Source organism: Melanerpes formicivorus, unplaced genomic scaffold, assembly GCF_026170545.1.
Source record: "Melanerpes formicivorus ecotype bairdi unplaced genomic scaffold, bMelFor1.0.p_v2 SCAF_31, whole genome shotgun sequence".
NCBI lineage: Eukaryota > Metazoa > Chordata > Aves > Piciformes > Picidae > Melanerpes > Melanerpes formicivorus.
In genome coordinates, this window is record NW_027142383.1 from 4,672,330 (window position 1) to 4,693,320 (window position 20,991).

Here is a 20,991-nt window from a genome sequence, read left to right on the forward strand (position 1 = left end):
ATTTTCTGTTGTCCTTCACATCAGAGGCCAGTCTAAGATCTAACTGGGCTTTTCCCTCTCTAATTTTTTTCCTAAATGTCCTAGCAACATCCTTAAACATTCCATGGATTACCTCACCTGTCTTCCATAGATGATTTATCCTCTTTTTCCCCCTTAATTCCTTTAGAACCTCATTGCCCAACCAGGCTAGCTGTCTGCCCCGGCGGCTCATATTCTGGCACATTGGCAAAGCCTGTTCCTGCGCCTTCAAGAGTTCTTTCTTGAAGTAGGTCCAGCTCTCCTGGGCCCCTTTGTTTTTAAGTGCTGTTTCCCAAAGTACCTTCTGAGCTAGTTCCTTGAGTAACCTGAAGTCTGCCCTCCGGAAGTCCAGAGTGGAGGTTTTCTTGCTGCCCCTCTTCACTTGACTGCATATTGAAAATTGAATTATTTTAGAATAGAATAGAATAGAATAGAATAGAATAGAATAGAATAGAATAGACCAGGTTGGAAGAGACCTTCAAGATCATTGCGCCCAACCTATCATCCAACCTACCTAATCAACTAACCCATGCAACCAAGCACGCTGTCAAGTCTCCTCCTGAACACCTCCAGTGATGGCGATTCTACCACCTCCCCGGGCAGCCCATTCCAATGGGCAATCACTCTCTCTGTGTAAAACTTCCTCCTGACCTCCAGCCTGAACCTCCCCTGGTGCAGCCTGAGACTGTGCCCTCTTGTTCTGGTGCTGGCTGCCTGGGAGAAGAGACCAACCTCCGCCTGTCTACAACCCCCCCTTCAGGTAGTTGTAGACAGCAATAAGGTCAGCCCTGAGTCTCCTCTTCTCCAGGCTAAGCAGCCCCAGCTCCCACAGTCTCTCCACATAGGACTTGTGTTCCATACCCCTCACCGACTTTGTTGCCCTTCTCTGGACACGTTCCAGCAAGTCAACATCCTTCCTAAATGGAGGGGCCCAGAACTGGACACAGCACTCAAGGTGCGGCCTAACCAGTGCAGTGTACAGGGGCAGAATGACCTCCCTGCTCCTGCTGGCCACACTATTCCTGATGCAGGCCAGGATGCCATTGGCCCTCTTGGCTGTCTGGGCACACTGCAGGCTCATGTTCATCCTACCATCAACCAGTATCCCCAGGTCCCTCTCTGTCTGGCCACTCTCCAGCCGCTCTGACCCTAGCCTGTAGCACTGCATGGGGTTGTTGTGGCCGATGTGCAGAACCCGGCACTTGGATGTGTTAAATCTCATGCTGTTGGACTCTGCCCATCTGTCCAGCCTGTCGAGGTCTCTCTGCAGAGCCTCTCTACCCTCCAGCAGATCAACTCCTGCCCCCAGCTTGGTGTCATCAGCAAATTTACTGATGATGGACTCAATGCCCTCATCCAGATCCTCAATAAAGATGCTAAAGAGCATGGGGCCCAGCACTGATCCCTGGGGGACTCCACAACTGACTGGCCGCCAGCTGGATGTGGCACCATTCACCACCACTCTCTGGGCTCAGCCATCCAGCCAGTTCCTAACCCATCGCAGTGTGCTCCCGTCCAAGCCATGGGCAGACAGCTTGTCCAGGAGTTTGCTATGGGGGACAGTGTCAAAGGCCTTGCTGAGGTCCAGGTAGACTACATCCACAGGCCTCCCCACATCCACCAGGCAGGTCACCTGATCATAGAAGGAGATCAGGTTGGTCAGGCAGGACCTGCCCTTCCTAAATCCATGCTGGCTGGGCCTGTGGTTGCTGGACCCTAGACAGCCTCCAACCACCACATCTCCCACCAGCCCTTCCCTATTTGTAATAAGGAGGTCAAGCAGAGCCTTACCCCTGGAGGTGATAAATTTGCCCAAGGCAGTGGCAATAATATATGTCCAGGGACATCAGGCAGGATATTCAGAAGAGGCAGTAGGGAATCGATTGGCACATGAAGAAGCGTGAAAAGCAGCCCTCCTGCCAGAAGTATTTACGGTGCTTCCTTTGCTCCCAGTGGCTCAATCACCAGCAGAGAAAAAGTCTTTTCCGCCAGAAGAAATGGAGATAATTAAAAATAGTGGGGCAGAAGAAAGAGGGAATAACTGATTTACTAAGGATGGTAAACAATGGGTTCTAAATGCTTTGACACTGCAAATATTGAATGAACTCCATGAGGGGAGCCACTGGGACTCTTGAGGACTAGCAGAAGCCTTCCTCAAGGGGTATGCTTCTTTGAGTCATTTTGGGCTAGCAAAAAGAACAGTTGAAGGCTGCTTGATTTGTACTAAAATTAATAATCAAGGTGCAAGGAAAGTTGCCAGGCGAGGTCGACCCTGGGCTGTGTCGTGGTTTGGGAGACCAAATTCTCCCATCACGGGCAGAAATAACGACTCAGACAAACGGATTGCAAAAGTGATGGAAAGTTTAAATGGGAAAACAATAAAAACAACAATGAAAGTTGTACAGAGAACCACAAGCACTGTGACAAAAGAGAGAGAGATCCCAGAACATACCCAAGAATGTCCCATCCCCACCTGGGGGTACACCCAACCCCCCTCCCCCAGGTGTCTTTCTCCCCCCACCCCCACCCCAGCCTTGGGCCTGGGCAGGCCCAAGGGAGGCAGCTCACACCATTTTACCCAGGCATCAGCAGGGGACGAAAGAGGAAGTAGGGATCCTACGTGGATGTTTTATAGAGGAGCAGAGGATTGCAGGTGAAATACCTGGTTTGCTGTGACCACCCAGTGGGCAGGACCCTTTAGGAACCTCCCAGGTGTGGTCTGTGCAGTGGCATCCGGGCCAGCACTCAGCCTAAACCACCACAGGCTGTATGCCCATTCCAACAGTGTCAGGTAGACTTTACTGAAATGTCTCAAGTGGGAAGGCTTAAATATCTTTTGGTAATAGTATGCCAACAAACAGTATGGCCAGAAGCTTTTCCAGTTGCCTCAGCAACTACTGGATCAGTCATTAAAGAATTTCTGCAACAAATAATTCCAAGGTGTGACCGTTTGAGGTTGTGCCTTTAAGAAAAGGGACACCATGGCTGAATGTTTTATAAACAAAGGACAGGTCTAAACTAATTTCATTGGTGGATTGGTAGAAAGCAACTTTGAACTCTGAGTTCAGCAGAGACTAGTCTCAGTCTTGCACTTTCTCCTTTCGCATCTTGCGGCTTCTGGGCTTTCGGCCAGACTGACCTTGAGCAGATAAGGCCTCTACTAACATATAACTGCTTTTAATTAACAATTATTCCTTTTCTCTGTTTCTAACCCTCTTTGGGGAAAAAGGGGAGAGAAGGGGGTTCAGGGGGAAACCCTTCCTCCTGGTGGGGGAGGGGAATCTCATTCCTGTGTTACTTTGTTATATATTCCTGTGTATATATTGTAAATACTGTAAATTACGTATATAAACTTGCATTTCCTAAACCACTTGTAAATACAGCACATCTCCTTTGCTAATCCAGCTGTGTTTTTTTTTTTCTTTCTTTCAATTTTCTTCCCTTCACTTTACAGGGGGGGAGAAGGCTGGGCCTTCCCCTCAAGCCTCGACACAAGGTATGGAAAAGTAGAGGCAATAGACTCATATAGAGGAACTCATTTTACATGAAAAATTCTTCAAGGGGTTATGGCTGCCTTAGGAATACAGTGGGACTTGCACACCTCATGTCACCCTCAGAGTTCAGGCCAGGCAGAGAAAATGAATGGGGAAATCAAGAAACACATTCTGAAGCTAGTTTTAGAAACCAAAATGCCATGGCTACAGGATGTTCAGGAGAGACAGGCAAGGAAGGGGTGGAGGGTGGCCCTGTACATCAGGGAGGCACTAGATGCCATTGAGCTGGAGATTAGGGATGACCGGGTTGAGTGCTTGTCGAGGGTTGAGGGGAAGGCCTCAAGCCTTCTTTCCCCCCGTGTAAGTAAAGGGAAAAAAAATGAAAGAAAACCACAGCTGGATTAGCAAAGGACTTGTGTGCTGTATTTACAAAGCAGTTTAGGAAATGCAGGGGAATATATACACAATTTACAGTATTTACAATATATACAGAAATATACAACAAAGTAACACAGGAATGAGATTCCCTTCCCCCACCAGGAGGAGGGGTTTCCCCCTGTACCACCTTCTCTCCCCTTTTTCCCCAAAGAGGGTTAGAAAGAGAGAAAAAAGAACAATTGTTAATTAAAAGCAGTTATATGTTAGTATGTTAGTAGAGGCCTTATCTGCTCAAGGACAGTCTGGCCGAAAGCCCAGAAGGCGCAAGCTGCGAAAGGAGAAAGTGCAAGACTGAGTGAGACCAGTCTCACTGGGAATCAAAACTTAAGGCAGTGCTCTGCTTCTCCACCAATGAAATTAGTTTAGACCTGTCTTGTTTATAAAACATTCGGCCATGGTGTCCCTTTGTTAAAGGCAGTGCCTCAAATGGTCACAGTGCTTGTGGGTAAAAATTAGAGGGAAGACCAGCAGGGCAGATATCCTGGTTGGAGTCTGTTATAGACCACCCAACCAGGATGAAGAAGTTGATGTATCATTCAATAGGCAGCTAAAGGCTCACCTTGTTCTCACGGGCGACTTCAATCTGCCTGATATCTGCTGGGATCTTAACACAACAGAGAGGAGGCAGTCTAGGAGGTTCTTAGAGTATATGGAGGACAGCTTCTTATCGCAGGTGCTGCGCGAGCCTACCAGTTGTGAGGCTATGCTTGACCTCCTCTTCACGAATAGGGAAGGACTGGGGGGGTGATAAGGTGTTTGAAGGGTGTTTAGGGTCCAGCGATCATGAAATAATAGAATTTTCAGTACGCAGTCAATCTAAGAGGGGCATCCAGAGGGCAGACTTCAGGTTACTCAAGCAAATAACTCAGAAGGATCCTTGGGAAACAGCACTTAAAAACAAAGGGGTCCAGGAGAGCAGGACCTACTGCAAGAAAGAACTCTTGAAGGCACAGGAAAAGGCTGTGCCAATGTGCTGGAATATGAGCTGCCGGGACAGACGGCCAGCCTGGATGGGCAACAAACCTCTGAAAGAATTAAGGGGAAAAAGACAGTGTACCATCTTTGGAAGAAAGGGGAGGCAACCCCTGGAATGTTAAAGGATGTTGCTAGGTCATGTAGGAAGAAAATTAGGGAGGCAAAAGCACAGTTGGAGCTTATTTAGAATAACCTTTATTTTTAGAATAAACCAAACTAGGTTGGAAGAGACCTTCAAGATCATTGTGTCCAACCCATCAACCAATCCAACCCACCCAAACAACCCTCTGCAGAGCCTGTCTACCCTCCAGCTTGGTGTCATAAGCAAATTTACTGATGATGGACTCAATGCCCTCATCCAGATCATCAATAAAGATGTTAAAGAGCATGGGGCTCAGCACTGATCCTTGGGGCACACCACTAGTGACTGGCCGCCAGCTGGATGTGGCACCATTCGCCACCACGCTCTGGGCTCGGCCATTCAGCCAGTTCCTAACCCATCGCAGTGTGCTCCCGTCCAAGCCATGGGCTGACAGCTTGGCCAGAAGTTTGCTATGGGGGACGGTGTCAAAGGCCTTGCTGAGGTCACAGTATCACAGAGTATCACTTAGGTTGGAAAGGACCTCGAGGATCATCGAGTCCAACCTATCAACACAGACCCCATGACTAGACCATGGCACTAAGTGCCACGTCCAATCTCCTCTTGAATGCCTCCAGGGTTGATGACTCAACCACCTCCCTGGGCAACCTGTTCCAATGATGAAGGACTCGCTCGGTGAAGAACTTCCTTCTCACCTCGAGTCTAAACCTCCCCTGGCGCAGCTTGAGACTGTGTCCCCTTGTTCTGGTGCTGGTTGCCTGGGAGAAGAGACCAACCCCTTCCTGGCTACAACCACCTTTCAGGTAGTTGTAGAGGGCAATGAGGTCACCCCTGAGTCTCCTCTTCTCCAGGCTAAACAATCCCAGCTCCCTCAGCCTCTCCTCATAGGGCTTGTGTTCAAGGCCTCTCACCAGCCTTGTTGCCCTTCTCTGGACACGTTCAAGTGTTTCGATGTCCTTCTTAAACTGAGTGGCCCAGAACTGGACACAGTACTCAAGGTGCGGCCTAACCAAAGCAGAGTACAGGGGCACTATGACCTCCCTGCTCCTGCTGGCCACACTGTTCCTAATGCACACCAGGATGCCATTGGCCCTCCTGGCCACCTGGGCACACTGTTGGCTCATATTCAGGTGGCTGTCGATCAGCACACCCAGGTCCCTCTCTGTTTGGGAGTTCTCCAGCCACTCCGACCCCAGCCTGTAGCTCTGCATGGGATTGCTGTAGCCAAAGTGCAGCACTCGGCACTTGGACTTGTTGAATGCCATCCCATTGGACTCTGCCCATCTGTCCAGTCGGTCGAGGTCCCTCTGCAGAGCCTTTCTACCCTCTAACTGACTAACATCTGCCCCTAACTTTGTGTCATCTGCAAACTTGCTGATGACTGACTCTACCCCTTCATCCAGATCATCGATGAATATGTTGAAGAGGACAGGGCCCAGCACTGATCCCTGGGGGACACCACTAGTGACTGGCCGCTAGCTGGATGTGGCACCGTTCACTACCACTCTCTGGGCCCGGCCCTGCATCCAGTTCCTAACCCAGCACAGAGTGTAATGGTCCAATCCACGGGCTGACAGCTTAGCCAGGAGTTTGCTGTGGGGGACTGTGTCAAAGGCCTTGCTGAAGTCCAGGTAGACTACATCCACAGGCCTCCCCACATCCACCAGACAGGTCACCTGATCATAGAAGGAGATCAGGTTGGTCAGGCAGGACCTGCCCTTCCTAAATCCATGCTGGCTAGGCCTGATTCCTTGGCCATCCTGTAAGTGCTGTGTGATTGCACTCAGGATGACTTGTTCCATGATCTTGCCTGGCACTGAGGTCAGGCTGACAGGCCTATAATTGCCTGGCTCATCCAACCGGCCCTACTTGTGGATGGGCACAACTGTGGTGAAGGCACATTATGCCCAGATACTGAATCTTGTCCCAGCATGTGGGCAAGTTCCCCCTCCTCCAGAAGGAAGACAAAAGCCAAGGCATTAGCCAGGCTTGCACGCACCCAGCGCATGCAGTGCTCGTGCTGACACCAAGTATGGGCATAATTCTAGCTTCACGCTTTCTATTGGCTGAAGCCAGTTGTTTATGAGAGTGCCCATTGGTCAAGCCCAGCCTCGAGGAATCTATAAGTATCACCCCAGTTGGTAAACAAGTTGCCCCCTCATTCACTTTGTCTCTGTGCCTGCTTGAGAGAGTAACTCTCGAGCTGCAGCCTTTGCCATTGAGCTTATTGTTATCAGCTTCTGTTATACATGCACGCATACTGAAAGCGTCTGCATAGTGAAGAAGCCCAGAGGGAGGACCTTCGATGTTTCTGAGGAGCTCAGTGTTGCTACAGCCAGTCGTACCGACCGGGAGAGCCCACCGTGCCACCGAAGGACTGGACCGACCCCCGAGGGTAAGATCTGCCCAGTCGCCAGGGAGAAGGGACTTGATCGATACCGAGTCCACGTATGCCTAGCCCCGCCATAGCGGGAGAGGAGCCGCCATATGCCGCTCTGAGCCCTGTGAATCTCAGGGAAGACTAATGTATTGTTTGTGCCTATACTGCACTGAACCCGGGACCACTCCGAGAGTCCCGCTGCTCCTTTAAGCTCAGTAAACGAGAATCCGCCGCCTAACGCAGCCACATTCTCTCCCCGAGGCTGTTTGCATCAGCCCTGAGGACTGCCGTGGTTGGGCCGACCCCATAGCTTTGCCTGCTGCTGCGTCGTCCAAGCCCGCCTACCGGCAACTGTCATCCTGCCCTGCCATGCGAGCCAACCCTACGGACCGACCCTGACCAGGAATCCATGAGGACTCTACGGGGCACGAATCCTAAGAACCCTGAGAGCCCTGAGTCACCTGAGAGTACCTGTTCCTTTTCTTCACCTCATCTGTGGAGAAACAATCTGTTTTTGGTTTTCTTGTTTCCTGTTTTTTTTGGACTTCTGAATCATCTACATCTGGGATAGCCAGAATGGACTATGAACTTTATTTACTCATTATTGTAGATATTGTTTTAGATTAGATGGATAGTATTAGCAGCCAATGAAATTGTTTAGAAGGTGTGGATTGTGGTAGTTTTAGGCTATGGCTTTTAAATTTAGCTGAAGATTTTGAGCAGAAAAGTAGAAAAATATAAATCACTATTTGCTGTAAAAATGAACCCAAAAGATTATTCTAAACAAATTCATTGGATAAATGTCTGGGATAATGTATACCAACTAAGAGAAAAGCAGGAAAGAATGCTAAGAGGCCTGCCTAGATGAGCAAGGAGCTGCTGGACACACTATAACTTAAAAGGAAACTCTACAGGAAGTGGAGGAAAAGACAGCTAGAACAGGGGGTATATAAGGAAGCTGCCCAAGCAGCAAGAGACCTGGTTAGGAAAGCCAAAGCACACTTTGAATTTAATCTAGCGAGGGAGGTTAAAGGGAACACTAAGAATTTCTATAGGTATATTAATGCCAAAAAGAAGACTAGGGAATGTCTGGGCACCCTCAGAAAGGAAAGTCCCAACAGGCTGGATAAGGGGAAACATTACTCCCATTTTTAAAAAGGGTAAGAAGGAGGAACCAGGGAACTACAGGCCAGTCAGTCTCACCTCTGTGCCCGGAAAGATCATGGAGCAGATCCTCCTGGAGACACTACTGACTCAGAAGAATAGTGAAGAGGTGATTGGGAACAGTCAGCATGGCTTCGCCAAGGGCAAATCCTGCCTGACCAACCTGGTGGCCTTCTATGAGCAGGTGACAAAATTAATAGATAAGGGGAGAGCAACTGATGTCGTTTACCTGGACCTGAACAAAGCCTTCGACACTGTCCTGCACCACATCCTGGTCTTCAAACTGGTGACACATGGGTTTGATGGGTGGATCACTAGACCGATAAAGAACTGGCTTGATAGCCGCACCCAAAGAGTGGCTGTCAATGGCTCCATGTCCCAGGGGAGGCCAGTGACAAGCGGAGTCCCTCAGGGATCAGTCCTGGGACCTGTCTTGTTCAACATCTTTGTGGGTGACATGGACAGTGGCATTGAGTGCACCCTCAGCAAGTTTGCTGATGACACCAAGCTGTGTGGTGCAGCAGACACGCTGGAGGGAAGGGAGGCCATCCAGAGGGACCTTGACAGGCTGGAGAGGTGGGCACAAGCCAACCTCATGAGGTTCAGCAAGAGCAAGTGCAGGGTCCTGCATCTGGGTCAAGGCAATCCCAGGCACAAATACAGGCTGGGCAGTGACTGGCTGGAAAGCAGCCCTGAGGAGAGAGACTTGGGGGTGCTGGTGGACAAAAAGCTCAACATGAGCTCTCAATGTGCACTTGCAGCCCGCAAAGCTAATCAGATCCTGGGCTGCATCAGGAGAAGTGTGGCCAGCAGGTCGAGGGAGGTGATTCTCCCCCTCTACTCAGCTCTGGTGAGACCCCACCTGGAGTACTGCGTCCAGTTCTGGAGCCCCTATTACAAGAGGGATGTGGAGGTGCTGGAACGTGTCCAGAGAAGGGCCAAGAGGATGATCAGAGGGCTGGAGCACCTCTCCTATGAGGACAGACTGAAGGAGTTGGGGCTGTTCAGTCTGCAGAAGAGAAGGCTCCGAGGTGACCTAATTGTGGCCTTCCAGTATCTGAAGGGGGCCTACAGGAAGGCTGGGGAAGGACTTCTCAGGATCTCAGGTAGTGATAGGACTAGGGGGAATGGAATGAAGCTGGAGGTGGGGAGATTCAGGCTGGATGTGAGGAGACTCAGGCTGGATGTGAGGAGACTCAGGCTGGATGTGAGAAGGAGGTTCTTCACCATGAAAGTGGTGAAGCCCTGGAATGGGTTATCCAGGGAGGTGGTACTATGATACTATGGTAAGAGGTGCTGTACCGTAACAGCTTGCTGAAGACCACTCTTAAAGCCATGGGGGGTGGATCTTTGAAAAACTGGGAAAACCATTTAGGACAAGCAACCTGGCTGGTAAATAGTAGAGGTTCAGTGAATCGAGCTGGACCGGCATTTTCAGATATGCTACAGAAAGTAGGAGGTGATAGAGTTCCTGTTGTTAGAGAAAAGAATCTGTTAGGTAAAACTGTTTGGGTATTTTCTCCCTCAGGAGAGGCTAAACCTGTCTGGGGGGTGGTTTCAGCTGAAGGTCCTGGTCACACTTATTGGGTAATGCAAGAGAACGGTGAAATTCAGTGTATTACACAAAAAAATTTAACTTTAGCTGAGAGAGTTTAATTTCACAGTGTTGTACAGCTACATCATGTCCAACGAAGAATCCATGAGGAATCTACGGTGCATGAACCCTGAGAAACCCTGAGAGCCCTGAGTTAACTGAGAGTCCCTGTGTCCCTGTTTCCCTTTACTTTGCTTTGTCTACAAAGAGACAAACTCTCTTCCATTTTCTTGTACTTCTGAATCACCTATATCTAAGGATAGCCGGATTGGACTATGAACTCTACTTACAAACTGTAGATATTGTTTTAGATTGGATGGACAGTACGAATAGCCAATGAAAATGTTTAGAAGGGGTGGATTGTGACCGTTTGAGGCTGTGCCTTTAAGAAAGAGACAGTTGCTGGAACACTCTGGCTGAATGTTTTGAAAACATTCAGATATTCTAAACAAATTTCATTGGTAGATTGGTAGAATGCAACTTTTAGTTCAGTTTGAGTCTCAATCAGTTCTGTTCTGTTTGTCTTTTCAGCCTGTCTGCTTCCGTCTCTGAGCAAGAGCTGCTGGACGGGGTTAACCTTGAATTAACAGATAAAAACCAAAATCTTGCATACTCTTTGAGCTAACAGAATTTCCTCCTTAATAATTACCTTTTCTCTCTCTCTAACCCTTTTTGCGAAAAAAGGGAGGTAGGGGGAGAGAGGGGGTACGGGGGGAGGACCCTCCTGGTTGGAGGAAGGAGTTTTTTTCTGTATATATTGTAAATACTGTATATTGTGTATATATCCATTTGCATTTCATCCTGCTTGTAAACATAGCTTTAATTCATCTCTCCTTCTATCACTGAGTTAGCCGTGGTTTCTTTGTGTGTGTTGGGAGAACTGAACTTTATCTCACCATCACAGAAGTCCCTCCCCAGCCATCTTGTAGGCCCCCTTCAGACACTGGAAGCCACAATTAGGTCACCTCAGAGCCTTCTCTTCTCCAGACTGAACAGCCCCAACTCTTTCAGTCTGTCCTTGTAGGAGAGGTGCTCCAGCCCTCTGATCATCCTCATGGCCCCTCTCTGGACATGTTCCAGCACGTCCGTATCCCTCTTGTACTAGGGACTCCAGAACTGGACACAGTACTCCAGGTGGGGTCTCACCAGAGCTGAGTAGAGGGGGAGAATCACCTGCCTTGACATACACATTCAAGTGTTTCAATGCCCTTCTTAAACTGAGGGGCCCAGAACTGGACACAGGACTCAAGGTGTCCAGAGAAGGGCAACAAGGCTGGTGAGAGGCCTTGAACACAAGCCCTATGAGGAGAGGCTGAGGGAGCTGGGATTGTTTAGCCTGGAGAAGAGGAGGCTCAGGGGTGACCTCATTGCCCTCTACAACTACCTGAAAGGTGGTTGTAGCCAGGAAGGGGTTGGTCTCTTCTCCCAGGTAACCAGCACCAGAACAAGGGGACACAGTCTCAAGCTGCGCCAGGGGAAGTTTAGACTCGAGGTGAGGAGGAAGTTCTTCACCGAGCGAGTCATTCGTCATTGGAATGGGCTGCCCGGGGAGGTGGTTGTGTCACCGTCCCTAGAGACATTCAAGAGGGGATTGGACATGGCACTTGGTGCCATGGTCTAGTCATGGGGTCTGTGTTGATAGGTTGGACTCGATGATCTTTGAGGTCTCTTCCAACCTTGGTTATACTGTGATACTGTGTGGCCTAACCAATGCAGAGTATAGGGGCACAATGACTTCCCTGCTCCTGCTGGCCACACTATCCCTAATGCACGCCAGGATGCCATTGGCCTTCTTGGCCACCTGGGCACACAGCTGGCTCATGTTCAGGCGGCTGTTGATCAGTACCCCCAGGTCCCTCTCTTTTTGGGAGCTCTCCAGCCACTCTGACCCCAGCCTGTAGCTCCGCATGGGATTGCCGTAGCCAAAGTGCAGCACCCGGCACTTGGACTTGTTAAATGACATCCCATTGGATTCTACCCATCTGTCCAGTCTGTCGAGGTCCCTCTGCAGAGCCTTTCCACCCTCTAACTGACTAACATCTGCTCCTAACTTGGTGTCATCTGCAAACTTGCTGATGACTGACTCAATCCCCTCATCCAGATCATCAATGAAGATGTTAAAGAGCACAGGGCCCAGCACTGATCCCTGGAGCACATCACTAGTGACTGGCTGCCAGCTGGATGTGGCACCATTCACCACCACTCTCTGGGCTTGGCCTTCCAGCCTCCAACAGGATATCAATTATCCTCTTACCCTTCTGGTAAACTTCCTCTGCTGTCTCACCCCATACAATGATGTCATCAACGAAGTGCAGATGCTCAGGGGCTCCACCTTTCTCTAAGGCAGTCTGGATCACCTCATGGCAGATGGCTGAGCTATGGACCCAGCCCTGAGGCAACCAATTCCATTGGTACTGTACTCCCCTCCAGGTGAAAGCAAACTGTGGCCGGCATTCTTCTGCAATGGGAATGGAGAAAAAGGCATTAGCAATGTCAGTTGTGGCATACCACTTGGCCACCTTCGATTCCAGCTTGTACTGGAGCTCCAGCATGTCCGGCACGGCAGCGCTGATCGGAGGAGTCACTTCATTCAGGCCACAGTAGTCCATGGTCAGTCTCCATTCCCTATTTGCTTTCCGCACTGGCCTTATCGGGCTGTTGAAGGGGGAATGAGCCTTGCTGATCATCTTCTGGCTCTCCAGTCGTCGAATCAGTTAGTGTACGGGGAGCAGAGTCTCTGTTGGTCCTGTATTGCCTGCAATGTACTATGTGAGAAGCAATAGGGAACTTCAATTCCTGCACCTTATGGTTGCCCCCTATGGAGCAGTCATCCAACAACTCAGACGTGGTAGACAGCTGTAAGGGAAGGAGCAAATCCACCAAGCAATAATTTGGAGTCAGTTTGGAAGTAGAGAGGCAAAGAGTTTTCTTTAAACAATATATATATAACAATAAGAGGTAAGGTTCACAAGGGCAAGGAACAAGGATGGAGAGGGGGGGGAAGGAATACAAAACCAGTCTCCCTCTGAAAAGGCACGGAGGCAGCATGGAGAAAGATCAGGCCCAACCACATGGCAGAGGAGCAGGAAAGCAGCTGCAGTAGCTCTTGTCCAGGAAGGCAGGAGCCAAAAAGAGCTAATGGCTGCAACGCCCTCCCTTTTATACCCTAGCTGGGCAGGGAGACAGGCAGAGTGGAACAGACTCAGTTTCCCAGTGGGAAAATACCTTACAGGGAGGGCAAAGCACTCGCAAACCCTTCCCCCCTTTGTTTTCAGGATGGATGTTAACCCACCACAACTGGTTTCCCGATAACCTTGTCAATGCCACTTCCCTAGACAGGGATCCCAACTGCTTGACTTTCCTGCCTTCCAATTCCAAACTATTGGCTCACATATCCCAGCATTGGAGCAACAGGGTGTGACCGTTTGAGGCTGTCCCCTTAAGAAAGGGAATATTGTAGTCGGATGTTTGTAAACAAAAAGACGGATCTAAACTAATTTCATTGGTAGATTGGGAGGAAGCACCTTCTGAACTGGGAGTGCAGCAAAGTATCCTGGGCATTCCTGCACTTTTCTGGTCAGTCTGTCTTCTCTCCTTTGGTGGCTTTGCAGCTCACAGCGTTCCGGGCTTTCGGCCAAGCCTGACCTTGAAACTGATAAACTGCAAGGCCTGTATTAACTGCTTCCCAATTATCACATAACCGCTTCTCATTTTTTTCTCTTTTCTCTCTTTCTAACCCTCTCTGGGGAAAGGGGGAGAGAAGGGGGAGCAGAGGTGGGGAACCGCCTCAGCAGAGGGGGGAATTCTCATTTCTGTGCTGCTTTGTTGTATATTTTTGTATATATTGTAAATATTGTATATTCCCCTGCCTATCCTATATTGCTTTGTAAATATACAGCACCCACTGCTTTGCTAATTCAGCTGTGAGTTTTTTTTTCCTTTCACTTTCCGGGGGGGGAGGCCTTTCCCTTCTAACCCTCGACACAGGGTGACAATGTCCTCACCTGGATGGTGGCCGTAGTCCTTCCACACCTCCCATGACTCACCCAAGGATGAAGATTTAATTATTACTTCTGACTCTTTCTCTTGTTCCTACAATGGCCCTGCTTCATCCTAATCTTTTGCAAAACAAGCTGTTTTCCTTGTGTACTTCTTTTTCTGTATAGGAGTGACTGATACTGGCACAGGCTGGCTCTCTGATGCCACTGCTATGTCTCTTGATCTGCAAGAGACCTTGGTATGCCTCTTCCTCTGCAAGAGATCTTGGTATGCCTCTTCCTCTGCAAGAGACCTTGGTATGCCTCTTCCTCTGCATACTGAAGGGCACTGGGAAGAGCTCAATCGGCATGGGCCAGACCCCAACACATCACGATGATTTGTGTCTCTCAGGAATTTTCAGGCTGACAACATCCTTTTATGAAACATTTCACCAGCTTATCAAGATTTTGCAATTGCTCAAGAGTGAAACCCTAAAACACTAGAGATGACCAGTGGACCAAACACCAGCCCAGACATTCCCACATACCCTACCACTCATAGCTATTCAATGTTGGAGCAGATCTTCAAGTGGTATTCTTGGAAGAAATTTGTCATACTGTGGCAAGACTAGGCATACATTTAAGCAATACTACATCGGAAGCAGTCTGGCGTTGGTGTCCCACGGATAATCAAAACTCTCTGGAGGTGAATAAATGCCCTTTTCTGTTCCATTCATCAGTTGAATGAGACTACCGATAAATGATAACACTATACACATAAACGGTATTAACCCAACAACTGGTGCAATAAAACATTTCTATTTGCATGTTTGATTGCTATAAGACACAGGAGCAGGGAATCCATAAGCTATTTTGCCAGGGTGACAAATACAGACATTATGAAAGTTATCAGTTACCTAAGGGCATGCAAATACAAAAAAATGCATGAGAGCTTATACAAGAGCTAATGTAACAAAAGGGTAATGCAACCAGGAAAGTGAAAATTTTAACATGAAAGGAAGCATATTAAAGCAAATATGAGGCAAACAAATTTCCTGTAACAGAATTTAATTGTGTCTCAACTCAGCACTCTGAGCCCCACACTGCAATACCAAAAAAGGAATGTCAGGGATTAACTTTTCCCCCTCCCTTTTCTTCTCCCCCTGTAGTGGGTTGGAAGGGTAAGGCCAAGAAGCCTCCTCCCTTCCCCCTTGTAAGGTAAAGGGAAAGGAAAAAAATTGAAGGGAAAGGAAAAAAAACTCAAAAGCTGAATTAGCAAAGCAGTGGAGCTTTATATTTACAAAGCAATGAAGGATATGCAGGGGAATATATACAAATTTACAATATTTACAATATATACAAAGATATACAACAGAGTAACACAGAAATGAGAGTAACCCCCCTTGCCGAGGGGTTCCACACCTCCGCTCTCCCCTCTCCCCCCCCCCCCCCTTTCCCCAGAGTAGTTCGGAAAAGAGGGAGAAAGAAAAAGAAAGAAGTTAAAAGCAGTTTTGTGTTAATTGGAAGCAGCTAATACAGGCCTTATCAGGTTTGTCAGTTTGAAGGCCGGAGCCTTGGCAGAAAGCCAAGCACAGAGAGAGCTGCTGCCCAAAGAAGAGGCGGAAGCAAGACTGAAGATAAAAGTGCTGGAGTGCCCAGTTCACTCCCAGTTCAGAAGGAGCTTCCTCCCACTTCACCAATGAAATTAGTTTAGATTATTCTTTCCGTTTACCAACTTCCGTCCACCATATTCCCTTTCTTAAGGGGACAACGTCAACCGGTCACAGTCCACCCCTTCTAAACAATTTCATTGGCCGTTCATACTGTCCATCCAATACAAAATGATATTTACAGCTTGTGAGTAAAGTTCATTGTCCATTCCGGCTATGCTCAGATGTAGATGATTCAAAAGTCCAAGAAAATCAGAAAATGAGAAAAATGGAAAACAGTTCATTTCTTCACCGACGAAGCGAAGAAAAGGGAAACAGGGAAATCTCAGGGTCTCTTAGTTGACTCAGGGCTCTCAGGGATCTCAGGGTTCGTGCACTGTAGATTCCTCGTTGATTCTTCCTCTGGACGCGATGTAGCTGTACAGCAGTTTGAAATTAACCTCTTTCAGCTAAAGTTAAATTTCTTTGTGGAATACACTGAATTTCACCATTCTCTTGCATTACCCAATAAGTGTGACCCAGACCTTCAGCTGAAACCACCCCTCGGACAGGTTTAGCCTCTCCTGAGGGTGAAAATACCCAAACAGTTTTACCTAACAGATTCTTTTCTCTAACAGGAACTCTATCACCTTCTACTTTCCGTAGCAAATCTGAATGTGCAGGTCCAGCTCGATTCACTGAACCTCTACTATTTACCAGCCAGGTTGCTTGTGCTAAATGTTTCTCCCAGTTTTTCAAAGATCCACTTCCCATGGCTTTGAGAGTGGTCTTCAACAAACCGTTGTAGCGTTCAATCTTCCCTGAAGCTGGTGCATAGTAGGGAATGTGGAATATCCACTCAATACCGTGCTCTTTTGCCCAGTTCTCTACAAGGTTGTTCTTGAAATGAGTTCCGTTGTCTGACTCAATCCTCTCCGGAGTTCCGTGTCTCCACAGGATCTGTCTCTCCAGACCAAGAATGGTGTTGCGTACAGTTGCATGTGGAACTGGAGAAGTTTCCAACCATCCAGTGTTTGCCTCTACCATAGTAAGCACGTATTGCTTACCAGAACGAGAACGTGGTAGAGTGATGTAGTCAATCTGCCAAGCTTCACCATACTTGTACATGGACCATCTGTCACCATACCACAAGGGCTTAAGTCGTTTTGCCTGCTTAATAGCAGCACAAATGTCACAGTCATGGATGACTTGTGTGATAGCATCCATGGAAATGTCTATGGATCTGTCACGAGCCCATTGGTATGTTGCATCTCTGCCTTGATGTCCTGACGAATCATGAGCCCACCAAGCTAAGAATATCTCACCTCGGTGTTTCCAGTCAAGATCAAGATTAGAGTCCATGTCTACTTGAGAAACTCTTGCAGCTAGATCTGCCTGATGGTTGTGTTGTTGTTCCTCAGTAGCTTTGCTCTTAGGAATGTGAGCATCGATGTGTCTCACTTTCACTGGAATTCTCTCGATTCGATCAGCAATGTCCTGCCACAGGTCTGCTGCCCAAATGGGTTTTCCTTTCCTCTGCCAACCACTCTTCTTCCAGTTCTTTAGCCAACCCCATAGAGCATTGGCTACCATGCATGAGTTGGTGTAGAGATAAAGCTTTGGCCATCTCTCACGTTCAGCCACGTCGAGAGCTAGCTGGACAGCTTTTACCTCTGCGAACTGACTAGATTCTCCTTCTCCATCTTTCGCCTCTGCAACTCGGCGTGTTGGACTCCACACTGCAGACTTCCACCTTCGCTTGTTTCCAACAAGACGACAGGAACCGTCTGTGAACAAAGCAAATTTTTTTTCATCATCAGAAAGGTCATTGTAAGGAGGAGCTTCCTCAGCACGAGTTACTTTCTCCTCTGGAGGTTTAGCACAGTTGATGCCTTCAGGCCAATTTAAAATCACCTCCACTAGACCAGGTCTTTCAAGATTTCCCATTCGAGCTCTCTGTGTTATCAGAGCCATCCACTTAGACCAGGTTGAGTCTGTGGCATGATGTGGTGTGGAGCCTTTGCCTTTGAACATCCAATTCAAAACTGGTAATCTGGGAGCTAGAAGAAGTTGTGATTCAGTTCCAATTACTTCAGAAGATGCTTTTACTCCTTCATAGGCAGCTAAAATTTCTTTCTCTGTTGGAGTATAATTAGCCTCTGAACCTCTGTAACCTCGACTCCAGAAACCAAGAGGTCGACCACGTGTCTCACCTGGAGCTTTTTGCCACAAGCACCAGGTTGGACCATTGTCACTTGCAGCCGTGTACAAAATGTTCTTAATGTCTGGACCATCTTGCACAGGTCCCAGACCCATTGCTTGAATTACCTCTTGCTTTATTTGGTCAAAGGCTGCTTGTTGTTCAGGTCCCCAGTGGAAATGGTTTCTCTTTCGAGTCACATCATACAGAGGTTTCACAATCTGACTGTATCCAGGAATGTGCAGTCTCCAAAATCCCACTATCCCCAAGAAACATAGGGTCTCTTGCTTGTTTGTGGGATTTGCCATGGTAGAGACTCTATTTACCACATCCACTGGAATGCGTCGGCGTCCATCTTGCCACCGCACTCCCAGAAACTGAATCTCTGTGGTAGGTCCTTTCACCTTGTCTCGCTTGATGGCAAAACCTGCATTCAGAAGAATGTCAATGATTTTGTTACCTTTCTCGAAGACTTCCTCAGCAGTTTTACCCCAGACGATGATATCATCGATGAACTGGATGTGTTCTGGAGCACCGCCTTTCTCCAGAGCATCGTGGATCACTGCATGACAGATGCTGGAGCTGTGGATCCAGCCCATTGGCAGTCTGTTGAAAGTGTACTGGATTCCTCTCCAGGTGAAAGCAAACCGAGGCCTGCATTCCTCTGCTATGGGAATAGAGAAAAATGCATTAGCAATGTCTATGGTAGCATACCATTTGGCCTCTTTGGATTCCAGCTCATACTGTAGCTCCATCATGTCTGGTACTGCTGCACTCATAGGTGGTGTCACTTCATTCACGGCTCGGTAGTCTACCGTCAGACACCAGTCTCCATTCTGTTTCCGCACAGGCCACACTGGACTGTTGAAAGGTGAATGAATTTTGCTGACGACTTTCTGACTCTCCAACTGACGAATCATATTGTGAATGGGCAACAAAGAGTCACGGTTGGTTCTGTATTGTCTGTGATGCACAGTCTGAGAAGCAACTGGCAATTTAATGTCCTGTATCTTATGTTGTCCCACAACTGCAGATTCATCAGAAAGCTCAGGTCTAGCAGACAGCTTCAATTTTTGTCCATCAATTTCTATTGAAGCTACTCCAAAAGCCCATTTGTAACCTCTAGGGTCCTTGAAACGCCCTTCTCTCAGAAAATCAATTCCCAAAATACAAGGTGCATCAGGTCTGGTCACAACTGTATGCTTCCTCCATTGTTTACCAGTTAAACTTATATTAACCTCTACTTTACTTAACTCTTGAGATCCACCAGTGACTCCCAGAATAGTTATAGACTCTGATCCCTGATAATTTGATGGTATTATGGTGCACTGAGCTCCTGTGTCAACCAAGGCCCTGTACTTCCGAAATTGTGAAGTGCCAGGCCACTGGATGTACACATCCCAATAGATTCTATTATCTCTGTTATCCCTATCCTCCCCCTGGCGGGAGGCAGGGCACCCCTAGTTATGAGGAACATGCGCACGTGTGCATTGCACATAGTTTGCAGGGTTATAACTTTGCATGTTATGACTGGAGCCACTGTTGGAGCCATAAGAGTCATTCTGGGGAACTGTGGAAGTAACAGCTACCCTTCTGGTATTGCTACCTCGGGTTCTGCCACTTTGCAATTCCCTCAGTCTCCTGAAAAGATTAGAAGTTGGTTGGCCATCCCAGCGGTTCATGTTCTCACCAAACTGATCACACAGAGTTATCCAAATAGTTCTACGTGATTGCCTTGGCGGTCTGTTTTGATTTGATCTGTTTTGGAAGGACCTCCTTGGAGGACGTGTATTCCTCACAGATGAAACTTGTATCCACCTGGAGGGAGAATTGAAATTATCCCTCTGTGCCAATTGGTATATGGAATCTTTCAGATCCTTCATGCAATTCTCAATCTTTCCAGACAGAGTTTCAATGGCTGAAACCAAAGAACCACGTGTCATGCTATCCTCCAATTGTCTCATTTGATCACTGAATTGGCCAACCGTAGGAGAAGCTCCACCATAATTTCTTGACACAATTCTGCTTGCCAGAATGTTTGCATAATTGGAAGAAGCAAGTGTGATGATCTTTTTAGCAAGACCAATACCCACAGGAATGTCATCAGGATTCAGAGTTTCATGTTCACCATAGAGTAGCTCTCTAACAGCAAATTCTCTCAAGCGCTTAATTCCCTCATCTAGGGTAGTCCAGGGTTTAGGATTCCAGGGAAGATCATCTCGGGAAGGGTATCTCAGGGCAACCGCCATTAAAAGGCGTATCCACAGATTAACCTTACCGAGAGCCCTGCCTAGATGTCTATCTATTCCATTATCCCTTGAGAGAGTTCCTAACTGAGCTGCTGACTTGTCTCCAACTGTCAGAGCCAGAACACCTGCATCATAACACCTACTAAGCCAAGCTAGAACTGGCTCCTTATCTGCCCTGGTGAAATCTTTACGGAGATTTCGCAATTCCTCACGTGGTGACGAACATTCTGAAATATTATCTTCCTCCTCATCTCCCTGAATTCTTTGTCCATATAATCCTGCTGTCATTCTCCCAAGGATCTTTTTAAGCTGAGAACCACCTTTGCCAGCTGCTTTCCTAACTTCATCTCCATCCTGCTTTGATCTCACTAGGTTAGCTAGATCTTTAAAACAAACCTTCTCTTCCTCCTCAGCAGGATCTTTTAGAGCAGAGGGCCCCTCACCAGGATCAGTCTCCACCTCTTCTTCTCCATCTTTGGCCTTTCCACCTCTAGTCTTTAAAACAGCCACCTTAACTGGAGCTGTGTTTGAATTTACAGCCACCTTAATGGAAGCTGACAGGTCCTGAGATAAATCAGCTGCTGGGGCAGTGACTTCCGGTCCCACCGAGGGAGTGGGCGGAAGTGATGTTGCTCCATTAATGGCCGACGGAGAAGAAGAAGGAGGAGAAGGAGTAGGAGAAGGAGTAGGCACCATGTTGATACCAGCCGATGCCCTTGGCTGCTTGCCAGAATCAGCAAAGTCATTTAGAGC